The sequence below is a fragment of the Porites lutea genome, chromosome 1 (genome assembly GCF_958299795.1).
Source record: "Porites lutea chromosome 1, jaPorLute2.1, whole genome shotgun sequence".
In the NCBI taxonomy this organism is placed as follows: Eukaryota; Metazoa; Cnidaria; class Anthozoa; order Scleractinia; family Poritidae; genus Porites; species Porites lutea.
In genome coordinates this window covers 39,018,124-39,033,437 of record NC_133201.1, presented here as the reverse complement: position 1 = coordinate 39,033,437, position 15,314 = coordinate 39,018,124, and the positions used below count along the sequence as shown (strand labels likewise).

Below are 15,314 nucleotides of genomic sequence, written 5' to 3'. Positions count from 1 at the left end.
AATAAAGGAAGGGATTTAAAGGATTTAAATGTTTTATTACCTTATGTAGGAAATCTTTAGGGGGTTTACAGTTAAGTACAATGAATAGAAGTTAAAAGAAACATAGTGGTTACAAAGCTGGAGTTAAAATACCCCTAAAGTTTGGCTATACAGTATATGGTTAATATCACACACACTTTTGTATTTGGCGGGAAATTTGAAGTTCTTCATTATCAATAACTTTGTGACAATTTAACGGATTTAAGTGGGGTTTTCATTAGAAAGCATCGTGGAGGTGGAGGTGTGCCGCCCGGTTCTCAAAATCCTGACCCTATTTCAGGCCAAAAAACGTAATTTTCCACACCCGTTCTCACCCGTTTTATGTCATCTTTACTTAGATTAGAGCGCAAAACAAAAAATTCTTTAAATGCATTTCGAATTTGCATTTTTTTTTTTCTTACTCATTTGGAACGGAAACTATAAATGCGTTCATACGCTCCCATAGTTCCCTCAAAAACCATACTCGCTTCCAGACCAAAATGGGCAAAATGTATACCCGTAATCCGACCAAAAAGGCTCAAAAATCATACCCTTTGGGCCGGCATATACCTGTATGGCTTCTATAAGGGAGTATCCCCCGGGCGTAGGGTGGATCGACCTTCCATCGGGCGAAACAACCTGATACCGCATGTATACAGTATGTTTAGTGGTGTAATGATAATCAGCTTAAAACAATCTACTCATCTGACTCATTATTTCCACGTTAAATTCAACGTATTGTAATTGAGCGACTAGGCTTGACCTTCCTTAGTTTACCTTCCTTTAATTTTTCACTGTAAAAACATCAATGAAAGGTTTAAATCACAAAGCATAATAAAAACAACTACAAATCAAGGCATAGATCAACAAAATTGAAGAAGATTAAAACGGATTGCGCTCGGAGCGTTAAGTGACGAGACAATTGAGAGACTATTACTTCCCAAGTGATGCCTCCAAAGTTTTAAGCTTTGTGTTTTTAGTGGCAAAATGGAAAGAACTAGCTTACAGCGAACAGGAAAATGAAAATGGAAACATCAGGGCAGAGAATGATTGGGATTACTCAGGCACATACGCTGACAGGACGAGGGTTAACGTGAGCAGATTAATTCTCTCAAACTTAATCATCTCTTGATTGCAAGTATAATCTATTTCACTATACCTGAAATCTGAAATTTCTTTTTTTTTTTCAAATAAAAAAAAAAAATAAAAATAAATAAATAAGTTGTTGAAACAAAAATAAAGCACAAACAGTGGTGATAAACATCGTCGACTATCGCATTTTTATATAAACTTGACGTCTCGTAGGCTGGTCAACATACGTACATTTTCAAAAGCGATCTAACGTGACCGTTAGAGATTTAGTAATTCCTATTTCAGTCAGCTTGTTAACAAAAAAAACTTGATTTCATCACAGTGACCTATCTCCTCTGATGTTCCGTGGGAATTTCAATATGATTTCAAGCGACCAATGTAGAAGTGTTAAGGGAAACCTAAATGTTGTCGGCACTTCTAGCTACTTCTGTAACGCATGCAGGAGGTATTTACGGATCAAATTTCCCCTTGCTTCTTTGCATGAAAACCAGGCTAAGATATTGAGGTCTACAAAACCAGGTCAATATATTGATAGCAATTAAAAATCCAAATGTGAAATTTAAGTTTAAATAAAGCAAGTTGGTGGAGATCCAAGAATAGTGATGTCGCAAAGTCTCATCGCGGAACGAGTAGTATTCTAATTTTCTCCCATGCCATATTTTGTAAATTTTTGTTCAATCATTGACTCAGAACGTGGAAAATAAGCGAGACGGAATTTACCATAAAATAAAAAATCCACGCTAAAAATATCATCTTCAAAGCAATTAAACACGTTAATGTTTTTCTTTACGGAAAGTGCGGTCAGTACGCCCGGCGTATCTAATCGAACGGTTCGGTCTGATCGAACCCAATCGAAGACCAATCGTTCCATTGGGTTAAGTAATCGAACATAGTCGAACTCCCAATAAAATTTGGTCAAGCGAACAAAATCGAAAGCTCGATTACCGAACGGTCGATGGTCGTACTCAATTTCCATCACCGAACTCTTGTTTGTTTGATTTTTATGTTATAAAATCAAGACTGGTAAATAGAGAAATAATAAAAAAATTCCTAAATATTACCCTATCATCAAACAAGTGAATATTTTGCAGAAATTTTGTACTGTGAACCGTCCCCCTAATCCGCGCCCTGATGCCCCCGAACCTTTTGTTAGCAATTTGATAGGACGATCATGGGTATTATCTGCATAATACCCCATAATATATAGCCACGTGGTCTGGGAAAATTTCTACTGTAATCTACCAATAGCCTATGAACTGAGTAAGTGACTGTCTAAAAGGTCAGTTTGGAGGAGAATGTATTATCATCCATCAGGGTCCACTGGCAGTTGTTCAATAAGTGGTTAGCGCTATCTACTGGAAAAACCCCTAGACAGTGGTTAAGTTAATTAGGAAAACCAATTGCTCTACCCCGTGGATAGGGATTTATCCGAAAGATAGCGCTATCCATCTTTTAAAAAATTCAGGGCCAAAAACATATACATGTAGTGCGTAAGTCTACCACAGACTTTAACTGATCCTCAGTCAGAAGCGTTGCCGCCAAAACACTGAGTGGTCTCGGTACAGTTGCTCTGACGATGGGGTTTCTTTTAAAAAACATCTCCCACACGAATTTCAACACCATTCCACAACGACACGAATTTCCTGAGTTGTATGACCCTGGATGTAGAAAATCTGCAATAGCAAGAGCCAGTAGCCTGTAGCAGTCGTTGTTTTATTTTTCTTTTCGTTCTTTTCGAATTGAAGAGAAAATAGAGGGTCTGTGGACAGGCTAAAGAGCCAGGTGCAGTTTATTTTGGGCAGTTTTTATCTGCTCATTAATTCCTTATACCTATGCAGACCCTCCGGCGGTCGAGTTTTCACAAAGACAGCAAGCGAATATCTATCGTCCACTTACCAAGAGGGCCTAGAGAAGACTTGATCCACAAAGTCGCGAAACTTTAAAACTTTGTATGGTGGGGGGCGCGAACTTGCTCCCCCGGCCCCCAAACTACAAGTCTATACAATTTCTCGACTTTGCGAGCTATTGTTAGTTTTCGACAAATCCATTGACAATTAACTGATTCAAGAGCCATTATGGCTCTTGATCTGATTTTAGGGCGTTCTTTCTTACCGCGTTGACGGATTTTCACTGACTGAGTTGTCCGATCAGAGTGAGACCTGGGACTTGGTACGGTGTGGTGGGGAGTACCGCGGGCGCGACGAAATCCACTGAGCATTCTTCCTCCTTTTGATTGATCAGCATCTTTTTATCTCCGAGTGAACGCCTTTCTTACAATTCTTTCTTTGAATGGTGCTTACTGTTATTTTTTTGTGACCGAGAAGACAGGCAGGGAAATCGAAACAACAACGCGTCGCGTGACTTATTCAACTGGAACTATTTACTTTCCCAAGTTGAGCGGACGACATCGTAGCTACATTGTAGGAGCTAGAGGACGTGTCATCAAGCCAAGAAAAATGTTAAGATGTCTCTATCTTTACGGTATTCTTATTGGGAAGTGTGTAGAATGTATCATTATTACAGCTGTAACTCATTGCGGCCCACAAGCAAAAACAACCAGGAATTTTGCAACCATGCAGGATGTGTTCATACGTTGAGGTCGAAGTCTGTCAGTAAACCGAAAGCGGAAGTAGACACAAATTACTGGCGAGCCTTTGCGATCCAGGGCCCGTTTCTCGAAAGTCCCAATAACTATTCGGGCCCGAAACGCTGTTTTATGTTTGTTGTGTTTGCATTCAAGATAAAAGTTTCAATAATTTTGAAAATCATACGATGAAATTATGAGACATTGAAGCAAGACTCCCCAGTCGGTGGGCAAGGAACTGTGCTACTATTCAACAGATTTTGATTTAAAATTTGCCTTCGGACCCGAAAAGTTACTAGGCCTTTTGAGAAGCAGGTCCTAGTACTCTATTCTGAGGGTCCACAATAGGTTTGATGGGGTGAGTTGAAAACACTGATCCCCAGTCCACAGACTAAAATCCAATGCACCCCACTCCGTGGACTACCCCTATGGACTACCCTAAAATAAAAGTCAACCAAATTCACTTTTTATGGGGGAAAGAGATACAACAAACCCACCTGCGTTCCTACGCAATAAACAGCTGCCATCTTTTTTTTCTTGGACCTAGTCTTTCTGCAACCTAACTTCATGCCCAGTGTCAATCCTATATGTTGGAGATTGAGGGCCAGGGACTAATAGGCCAGATGACTTACTTCCAAAATGCTGTGGGGTATTGGTATTATTATTACATCCATTGACTGATTTTATGAAATTTGAGCTACCATTGGTTAGCACGTATTTCACAAAAGACAGTGGACAGGGTTGCTGATGACATTCATCATGCAGGTAAAACACTACATGCAAGTTCGGAACCCAGGGTTCAATCGTACCCTTTTTCTATTATTATCATTTATTTTTTAAATATTATTATTTATTTATGGCAAACACTTGTCACAAATCAAAACGATTAACCCCTTCCCTAGCAGAGTAAAATACACTCAAAAACCGGCTGTTCATCATTCAAAGATTCACAATTGTCTTCCTTAATATTTTTCTTCAAGGAAGACTCTTCAGAGTGGCTTTCCTCTTTGTAATCACTTTTGTCGCTAAAATCGCTAATAAATTATTAGAGTCTCAATTAGCGAAACTTTCAACGAGAGATTCTTCTCCAGTCATAATTTCTATGTTGCCATGGCCTAGGCACCATTTTGGAAAAATACTGAGCTAAACATAAAAAAAGGCGAAGTAAATATATCTGGTCAGCAGCCTTTTATAAATTAGTGCCAGGCTTTTCTCAATGACCAGAGTTTATATGTTCAAGGCAACCAGAACGACTGGACTGTTGGGTATCTCATTTGTATGAGAATGTATATGTTGTAGTTAATTTTTTATCTCAGTTGATTTTTATTTTTCGATTGTTTTTGGGTATGGTAATGAATGCTAATAAATTTGAAACAAAGGAAATATAAAAATTAACTGCGACATATATACACCTATTTCAATTTAGTTTGCTTCAGAGAAGAATGATGCATGATCCATGTTTCATGGCCCATGGTGCATTACTGTAGCAAGTCTAGTAAGTTATGTACCCGCAACAAGCCTAGAAACCTACACTGTAGAAAGCAAATGCTGCTGACACTTCTTTGTGTGTCAGCAGAATGTCAAGACAATGTATTTCAAAACACTGAATCCTAGGCTTTTTAATTTAGACAGTGATTTGAGGTTAGGTTTTTGTCTGTGGTAATATGCAAATGCTGCAAATTTTCAACGAGTTTGTTTGGCTCATGCACGTGGTAATTTTGGATGGGGTAAAAAAAAAATAAAATTCAAGACATTTGTTCATGAACTACATTAAATAACTTAACATTATGCAAATATCTCTTTTTGAGGCAATTTTTTTAAAACTGAAAAGAAAAAAGCCAGTTGATTTGTTTTATTGAAATAACCAGCATTCTGGTCCATGCAAAAATGCAGCTTAGTCTGGCGGTAAAACCCTTTTCATTTTAATTAATGTTAAAGGAAGAGGCGTCTTATTTCTTACTGTGAGATTTTAAAAAAGGAATTCTTCAGTTCGCTCATGCTTAAGAATTTTAGCAGCCATTTGACTTGAAAGCTCTCTTGAACGCGTTCTCACAAGTGATCTCTATTATTTCAATGAATGTGAACAAGACTGAAATTTCCGCTACAAAAGGGTTTACCATAGTGCACTGCAGGCTTTGAAACATGGTTCACGGGAGCAACCTTAATTGAAATAGGTGTATACACCTTGGGTCACTGAGTGACCACTCACAGGGCTTGTACAGTGTATATACGTCCTTGGTAGGGAAGGGGTTAGCATTCAACTAACACTTACCGATCATCCATCTACCAGTGGTGTGCTGGCTGGTGGCCAAAAAGAATGGGGCGAGACTAAAAAAAGACTAGGCTGAGGAAAGGGGCGAAAAGCAAGATGGCAGCTGTTTTTGAATACGTAGGCAGCGCAGTGGAGGTAGGTTTAGTTTATCGATTTCCCTCGCCAAAGGAAATTTGATTGGCTTTTATTTTAGGGTAGTCCATAGGGGAAGACCATTGGGAAGTCTGTGTAATAGTCCATAGGGTAGTCTGCAGAGTGGGGTCAGTGGGTAGTTGGTGGACTGGGGGTCAGTGTTTTCAACTAACCTGGTTTGACGGGATTTGGCTATTTTTAGCCTGTGAACAAGCTCTCTGGGGCGCTCTGGTGGCTGAGTGGGAAAAGGAAGGAGAGCTTGCAACTATGTCTCTGGAATTTGAATTGCACCTCCAATTCCCTTGTGGCTCCGTGTCAACTGAGCTGCCAGATTTCTCCCAATCAGCGAGAAGCAGAATTGAGCGGGAATGTAAGTAAACATTGAAAAACACATGCCAAGGGTAATGACGTCATTACTAATGTCATCGGCATTTTGCATCAACCTTTTCGATGCAGATATTTAAATTGGAGAGACGTAGTTGCAAGCTCTCCTTCCTTTTTGCGCCTTGCTGCCAGAGTGCCCCAGAGAGGTTACGCGAAGGCTAGGCTATATTTTGAAGCGATATATGCAGGATGTGAGCTGAAAACAGAAGCGGGAAGTGGGAATTTCAATAACAAGTGGGAGTGGGATTTCCAATATTTATGGGTTTGGGATGAGGGGAAAAATAGTGGGATACTGGAATTTTAACCAGCGCTGAGCTGAGTCAGTGATTGTGTGTACGAGTAGCCCGCCTTTGTTGTCAAGTCGTGAACGTCAATTAGGAAATGACGCCTGTCAAATTTACCCATTATCATCTTATGTTTTGTTCTTCCTATTCTGGCACAAGTGCTGTTTTTCTTATTCTGGAGTGCTGCATGAACCACTAAAGCAGAGGTCAGGGTTTGAATTACATGTAGCCTAATCAGCAGGCCTGTCAATTTTTGCGGGGTTTCTTTTTTATTGTATCAACCAAACGTCTTGAACTGCATGGTTATTCTTTGTATTTATTTAGAACTCCATTTGGTGGTTCCAAGATATGAAATATTAAATTTGGATACAGTTGAACCTTTCGGTACAGACACCTCTGTATTATGTACAGTTTCCAATAAAATTCTCATTTATTTTCTGAAAAAAAAAATCTATAATACAGACTCTCTCTAATACAGACAACGGACACTAAATCTCAGCCCCAGGGAGTAAATAAACTTAACATCTTTATTACGGACACTGCGGTGATCAGGTGAATCCCGAATCCCAATCAGGTGAAAAGTGTTACGAAAACTATGACCCTCGAAAACTAAGACCTATAACCTGCTGTAAGACCTGTCTTAGTTTTCGAGATTACGAAAACTAAGACCCCTTAAAATTGAATCCATCGAAATATGAAGTCAAATTGTAACTGAAATAGGTCTAATCTGTCAAATTATCTTCTGTCCGATTCTTTCAACCGAGTTTTAGGTCAAATTTAATGGTAAATTTAGGGGTCTTAGTTTTTGTAATTGTGAAAACAAAGGCCCCTCTTAGTTTTCGTTATTAAGAAAACTAAGACCCCCCACAAAACCAATCCCAGGGTTTTCTTTAAGGTTTTAAGTAGGCAGAGTTTTCAGAAAAGTAGACGGTTGTGGGTCCGGAGGACCCATATGATGGGCTTTCATTTCTAGGGGGGTCCGGGGGCATGCTTCCACTGAAAATTTTTGGAAATTGAATGGTGGAAAACACATTTCCTGGGCATTTTGGGTCTTGAAACTTTGACATTAGAGAGATGAATTAAGCTGCAATTATACTAGTTTTAGTTTAGTGGTTGAACACTTTTAACCTTCCGAATAATATCCTTTTATAACTCACCACCTCATGATGTTCATTTGACATTCATTTTGCCCTTGAGTGTTTCAGTTGATTTGCTGGCAAATTAATATTTATTTGCTTGGACATTTTTTCAAAGGTGGTACATACCATCACTTTTATCAGTTCGTTTTCATTTGAGGTACTGACCGAGATCATGGAGGAAAACTCCTCTTTCCCAGTTCTCTACACGCACTAATTATGCATGTTCATATCTCAATATCCAATATGGCGGACAACAAATTTTATTGTACGTACTTTCCTGCCACCACAGCAAGATTTTGTTCAAAAAGACAGTCTCAAACATAACGTTTCTAAACTGTCCTTGAGTCAGAAGTCTTTTATATGTTTGCAGAAAAGATAAGCAATGCACATTTATATTTTTATTGAGCCTATGTTTAGACCTCCTCACCATATCTTGACTCTTAAAGTAAGGAAAGTAGCCGGTGAAACCTTGCTGGTTCATATATACAACCCGGCAATCCGTAAGATATATATGAAGTCGAATTATGACCGTTCAGAGACTATAATCCATAAAAGAACCAAAAACTATAATTTGCGAGCTGACAATCCGCTTCAATTCTTCTAATAATTTGCAGAAAAAAGAGGATGAAAGCCACAGACTAGCTGTGTATAGCCTGTAAAGAGGCTCTCTGTTTGCGGAAGGGGTGACAGGGAAGGGAGTCACCCTTTCCCTTCTCTGATCTCCTAGTGATTTTTTCACCCCTTCCCCAAACAGAGAGCCTATCCAGTTCACAGGCTACGCTGTGTACTGAAAATGTGCTTTACCCCGCTGATTGGTCTATTTTAGTTGTTTATATCCTTAAAATTAGTAAAATTGGCTTCCCACTGGAGATGTTGGAAAAAGATTTTTGCCTTCGTTGCCGGCGGACTTGTTTCTGCAACCCTAATGGTGTTACCTGAATATATCTTAATATTATTGCTTCTGATCGTCAAGTGATCAACCCCGTTATCGCTTAAACATCACACAAAAAATGCTTTCTTTAAATGGGCAAAATAAAAGAGTATCCGCTACATTGCGTTTTTCAAGAGTATATTTTTATTGTTGCCACCCCAGAGATCACCAGAAACCAGGTGAAAAGTTACAATGTAAGGGTAGTTGCAATTGAGGGGTAGGGTGGGGGCAAGGAGAATTAGTCTGTGACGGATTCTGGCAAAAATCACTTATTAAAAAAATGCATGAATGAATTTCCTGTACTAGCAAGGCATCATCTACAAAATTTTGTGTTTTAATTTCAGAAAAAATAAAATAAACAAACAATCAAAACAAAACACCCCTTGGGTGATTTTTAGGTAATGCAATCACGGTTGCAGAGACACAAACGCAAAAATCCATCTCCAGCCAATTTTACCAATCAGCAGGTAAGGCATATTTTCAGTGTACAATTATACCCAGGTAGTCTATGGCTTTTCATCCTCTTTTGAAAGCCTCAATACTGATATGTCTGCAAATTATTAGAAGAAGCGGATCATCAGCATGCGGATGATAGTTTTTGGTTGTTTTACAGATTATAGTCTTTGAACAGTCGTAATTCGACTTCATATAAATTTTATGGATTGGTTTTGTAGGGGGTCTTAGTTTTCAAAACGAAAACTAAGGGCGTCTTTGTTTTTGATATTACGAAAACTAAGACCCCTAAATTTACCGTTAAATTTGACCTAAAACGTGGTGGAAAGAATCAGACAGAAGATAATTTCACAGATAAGACCTATTTCGGTTACAATTTGACTTCACATTTCAATTAAGGGATTCAATTTTAGGGGGTCTTACGTGTAGTCTTCGTAATCTCGAAAACTAAGACGGTCTTAGGTCTTAGTTTTCGAGGGTCTTAGTTTTCGTAACACCCATCAGGTGAATCTGCACAGGGCGAATCTTGTCTGGCTGATGAGCTATCCAACTTCAAAAGCCCAGTCACTGTATGTCAAACAACGATTTGCAAAAGGTGTACAGAGGAACATAACCGACTTTTTAAGGCTTGAATAATTGCAGATAGCATAAATATCTTTTCTATTACATTTTGTACTTTATAGTTACTGTTTACTGCACTTGCAAAATAGCAAAAGACGCTTTCAGAATTCTGCTTTACCTTACAACTTTTTACATGGAGCATTATGCTGTACTAGCTCCTTTCATTTTAAAACAGTGATCTGTCTACAAGTGTACGTATGTAGCTGACATGTACAATGTTGTATGCTACTGAAAGACAGTGTGTTTGTACTGTGAATTAATAAACTTAAATGCAGTTTGTAGACGACTGTAAGCCTGATTTTAGCTACTGAACACTTAAAACTGTAAGTGCAGTCATAAAAGTGACGTCACTATAGTGACCTCTTTTATAAGGACACCTCTCTTACATGGACACTTCGCTCTGTCCCTTCTGTGTCTGTATTAGAGAGCTTCAACTGTATTCATAATGTCATAATTGTTCTATTTTCATTGTTTTCGTCACTGAAAAGAGGTATTGAATCACAGAGATTAGAACTCACATAATTTGTTTGAAAAAAAGTCCTGCATTCTTGTTTTGTGGACTGGCTTGACAATTCCTACTTTTTCATGGATGGAACTACTAGTATCGATGGAAAACAACAGTATTTTAGGTACACTTAGGCCATGTATAACATCTATTTCCCTGAATATTTAAGCATGAAACTCGTGAAAAATTAGGACTTGATTGAAAATTTGGACGTATTCAATGAAGGGTGGGATAGCGGTAGTAAGAGGAAAACATTTGTGGTATCTTTGCACCTCCATTTGCAAATTGGCAAAAACTGTTGACATAGTAGAGCAGCCAAACACATAAAAATCCCTTGTCTTCCTTGGGATTGACTGCATAACTGTTCAAGACCTAGCCTGCAAGCAGGCTTTCCTTTTGGGGGATATTGTGAAAAGTGTACGCGCGAGAGGCACGTGTGAGGAGATGAGAAAGGGGAGGGGGGCAGTGGAGAGAAAGGAGAGCTTGTAACGATCACTTTTAAATTTTCATTTCCACCCCAGAAACCCTGGGAGACCGCGAAGTGTGAAAACTCTCAACGCAAACATGCCGCAGATTAGAAAAGTGACAAACGGCGGTCAAGTTTAGACAGCTGAAGACGCATAGAATATATTTATTTATTTATTAAATCGCTTTAGCAGCAGCTTTCCACTGCATCAAAGCAAATTTTTTTGACCACTGATATGTTTTCTTATCCACTGGATGTTGAACGTCAACATGTCCACACAGATAAGAACTCAATACTGCTATTCTTGTTTTGTTAACATTTGAAAAGTCGTCCACATTCAGTTGTGAAAATTTGGGACAGCCCAGCTAGGCCTGTTATCAAACAACTTTTGTTTCCGGAACATCACTTTTCAGTATTTCCCTTCGTCTCATGGGCGAAGTACAAATGAAAATTTATGAGAGATTGTTGCAAGCTCGACTCCATTCCTCAGCCCGTAGCAGCTTTGCCGCTCGCTCAAGTGCATTCTCATGCGGCTCACGTTGTTCACCCAAATAGGAGAGCTTATTTCTTGCGGGCTATTACAGACCTTGATAAATACTTTAATAGGCAAATAATGAAATCTAGAGAATATAAACAAGCAATTACTAAAAACTCAGGCCTTGTTTATCAATTCTGCTTCCACTCTAGAAATTGACTCGAAGAGCTTACATAGAGGATATTACATGGCTGCGCGGAGATACAAGTGAAATATTTTCAACACTCAAAGAGAAATTTTCGATCTCCAAGCGGCCATGTAATGTTCTATTTATTATATAAACACCAATATATGAAATACCAAACCATTTCACTGAAACAGTTTTTTCCTAGGAAAGGCGTGATTTATTATGTAGCCATAGCAACGGTGATATTTTCACATGTGAAAATAACATGTTATTTTCACGTGTGAAGGTATCATGTTTTCCCGCAGAAGCTCACCTGGTATTTCATTGGTGTTTATATAATAAATAATTATAATTCCTCTTTTATAGATTACAAAATAATACACAAAAATAACATTTTTTTCTCTTTGAAAAGGCTTACCCAGGAGTCACTTTCATTTTCTTCACTTTATTTATTTTCAAGGTGTATTCTCCATATTTCCTTTCAGTTCATTCGCTATCACTTACTTTCACATTGCAACTCCAAGTTTTAGTGGCTTAATTATTAAGTTGACTGTAGATATGTTCTTTTTGTTATTTCTTTAATTCTCTGTCTATCAAAACTCGTCTCAGCTGTTTTAGTAGTGCCTTCTTGTTTCTGTAAGGGGAGTGGGGGGGAAGGGGTGGCGTGGTGTGGGCCTGAAAGGAATGCACTTTGGTACAAACCCCAGCATTAGTATTCTGAAATCCTTCCCAGTTTACATGCAGTCGTAAGAGAAAGATCCAAGTTAACCTTTTCTCATATTCCTCCTGGTCATGTTGTTTTGTATACAGATCATAATCAAGTTAGGCTATTTTGTTTAGCATGATTTCCACGATTATAAATGCAAGAAGATCAATTTTAGTCTGACATTCACTGGTAGACCAGGACTCTAAGCATCATAATGGTGTAAAAATGCCAGGAAATGTGAATTTTGTTTAGCTCATTATTAATGTAGTTGTGTTCATGTTTCAGGAATAAATTGCGTATAACCCAAGCTTATCTGTGACCTAACATACTTCATGTGTTGAAGGTAAGCCTAAAAAGATATAAGGGTTTTGAAAGATTACTTCTAGAATAATTGATGATTGTATGAAATCAGTGCTTCAAGCTGAAGACACTGAAGGAGAGAGACATATTTCTATTTCAACATTGCTTATTTTTAACACAATATTCAGCATAAAATTAAAGCAGGGAGTCACATGCAGTCACAAAATACCTTTTATTATATTTTACTATTTTATACGCATAGCAAACAATATGTTTTTCAGTATAAAACATGGACTGTGGACTGCGGACCACAGACTGAAGACTGGGTATAAAACATGGACTTAAGTATAAAAGTGGACTATGGACTGTTTTTTAAATACATAGCTTTAAAAGGAAAAGATTAGAGAAATGGATTGTTGACCTGTATAAAACAAGAGTCCCCATTCTTTCGATCCCGTAATCCTGACCCAAAATTTCAGGCAGTCCCGTGATCTCAGGGTTACAGACTGTATTTTTTGGATCCCACCTTTTGTGCCGACTTTCATCCCGAATCTCGCCCCTATTTTGCTTTAAAATCCGGAATCATGAGCCTCAAATAAGAGAAATTTAATCCTGGATCCCAAAAAACCTATTGGGGACTCTCTAAAACAGTTATTTCTAGCTCCCAGTCTCCCACACAAACATTCTCTGTCTCTTTACACAGTCTCTTCTCCCTTTAATGTTTGTGGGGAAGGAAAGCACAATAGGCTCTTTGCATGACTTGATCACGTGATGAACTTTCTGTAAACATGAAAACATTTCGCTTTTGAAAAATTTTGTGAGCACAAACTGAAAGAGCATATTAAAATTATGTTACCTGAGAATTTTCAGCTGTATATCTCAAAAGTAGCGATTGTAACGGCCGATGAAAGTTAGAAACATTTGTATGAGAAAAAGAACCTTTGCACCCAGTCACGCTTGCATGGTTTTCCATACAAATCCTTGTAAACTCTAAAATTTTTATACTGTAGTGTAATCCTTTTCTTATGCATTTATTAGTGCTCAAATTGTCTGTTATGAATTAAAAGGAGATTTGAACCCTGTAATGCTTAATAAGTCTTTTAGTTGTCTACAGTAGTAGAAATAAACTGTTGTTGTTGTTGTAAGGAAATATTTCATGACAGTTTGGAAAATTTCGAAATTTAAGGATTTATATGGAAAACCATGCAACAAGCATGGCTGGATGACAAAAGTTGTTTTTCTCATACAAATGCTTCTAACTTTTGGCGGCTGTTGCAATTGCTACTTTTGAGATATATGGCTGAAATTTCTTAGGTTACCTATTTTTAATGCTCTTTCAGCTTGTGCTAACAAAAGTTTTCAAAAGTGAACTGTTTTCGTGTTTACCAAAAGTTGATCACGTGATCAAGTCATGTGAAGATCAGCCTATCAAATGGACAGTGAGGGAAGACGACCATGCCTCTTAAGCACGCCAAAAATGAAACTTTAATTTGATAAAAAGAGGAGTTAGACGAGAATTCAATTTACATTTTTAAACCAATCAAATATATGAAATTGAGAAACACTACGGTTCATATAGTCTGCAGTTTTTTTAATACAGTTTTGCAACGGTTTCCGCTTTAGAGACAGTTTATGACTGTTGACTGGAGCCCAGGCCCCCTGAGGCACTTTTTGCACTGGTTAAAAAATCCTAAGCTATGGAATCCTTAGCTTTGTACCCTGTGTAACTTTGGGTGCATGACTTAATGTCCTTTTCTAAGTGCTCTAAATGTGTGTATGCATTGTAGCAATATTCAGTGAAAGAAAATTAGTGGGAATTTTTATCCTTGAGGTTAGCTGTACTACAATTCCTTGTGGCTATTTAAGAGGCCCTGCCAGAGGTGTGGGGGGTGGGGGGGGTCCCATGTCGCCCGTCTGAATTTTAAAACGTCTCGTGTCGGTGTTTATAAATGCTTGTTGCTTATTGTCGGCTTTGCCATCACTGTTGCAATTTGGCCGAGGAAGGTTGTCTCTTGTCGCGATTTCATTTTATGCACTAAGTTTATTCCCTTAAAAATGTTTATACTTTTCCAGGTTTTTTCAAACTTGGCACAAATGTCAGTCATATAATAGAACATTCAAAATCTGCAATAAAAAGATAGGGTCACAGTGCTTGTTTTTGCCCTGACTAGTGTGCCTGTAATTCTGAGTATTTTTTCCTATTTGTTTGCAAAGTGTTTGAAACTTAAACAACTTTCAAGAATTCTTATTTTATAGCAAGCACTATTGAATCTTACAATGTACTAAACCTTAAGCACGTTTGTTTGCCTGGGCTATATTTTTTCAGTTTTAAAAGAGACCTCAAATTACCTGTAGAGAAATGGACTGCGGTTTTAAGATTATCTCGTACCTCTCTGTGTCCTCTGTGGCTCTAAATGTGGAAATTCCACGTCATTCATATCTAAACAAATGCAACTTCTACTATCCAGATTTTTTTCTCCCTAATACATATATTTCGTGTGACCATAACTAGTAAAAAACGCAAAAAAAATGTTACCATTCTAGTTTCATAGCAAAACGACAAAAAAAAGGATAATTCCCACTTCAGATGATCATTTTGTGCAAGAAGACTGGGGTGAGTTTCAAGACAAACACTTTTTTAGCCAGGTAGAATAATCAAAATTGCTATTAAAAGCATTTGGACTACAAAAGGGACCGATTAGTTACTCCTTTTTAGGCGACCAGTGAAAATCATTGCACCTTTGAAGTGGCAATGTTATGCGCAC

The 15,314-nt window shown here is 38.1% G+C and overlaps 1 protein-coding gene and 1 pseudogene across 1 annotated transcript in view; both read right to left on the bottom strand.

Annotated features, from left to right (window-relative positions):
- Positions 1–669, bottom strand: part of LOC140924108 (T-complex protein 1 subunit theta-like) — a 4,080-nt pseudogene extending 3,411 nt beyond the window's left edge.
- LOC140929483 (T-complex protein 1 subunit theta-like) overlaps positions 1–15,314 on the bottom strand; it is a 145,475-nt gene that overhangs the window by 90,628 nt on the left and 39,533 nt on the right. The gene's annotated exons all lie outside the window — the stretch shown is intronic.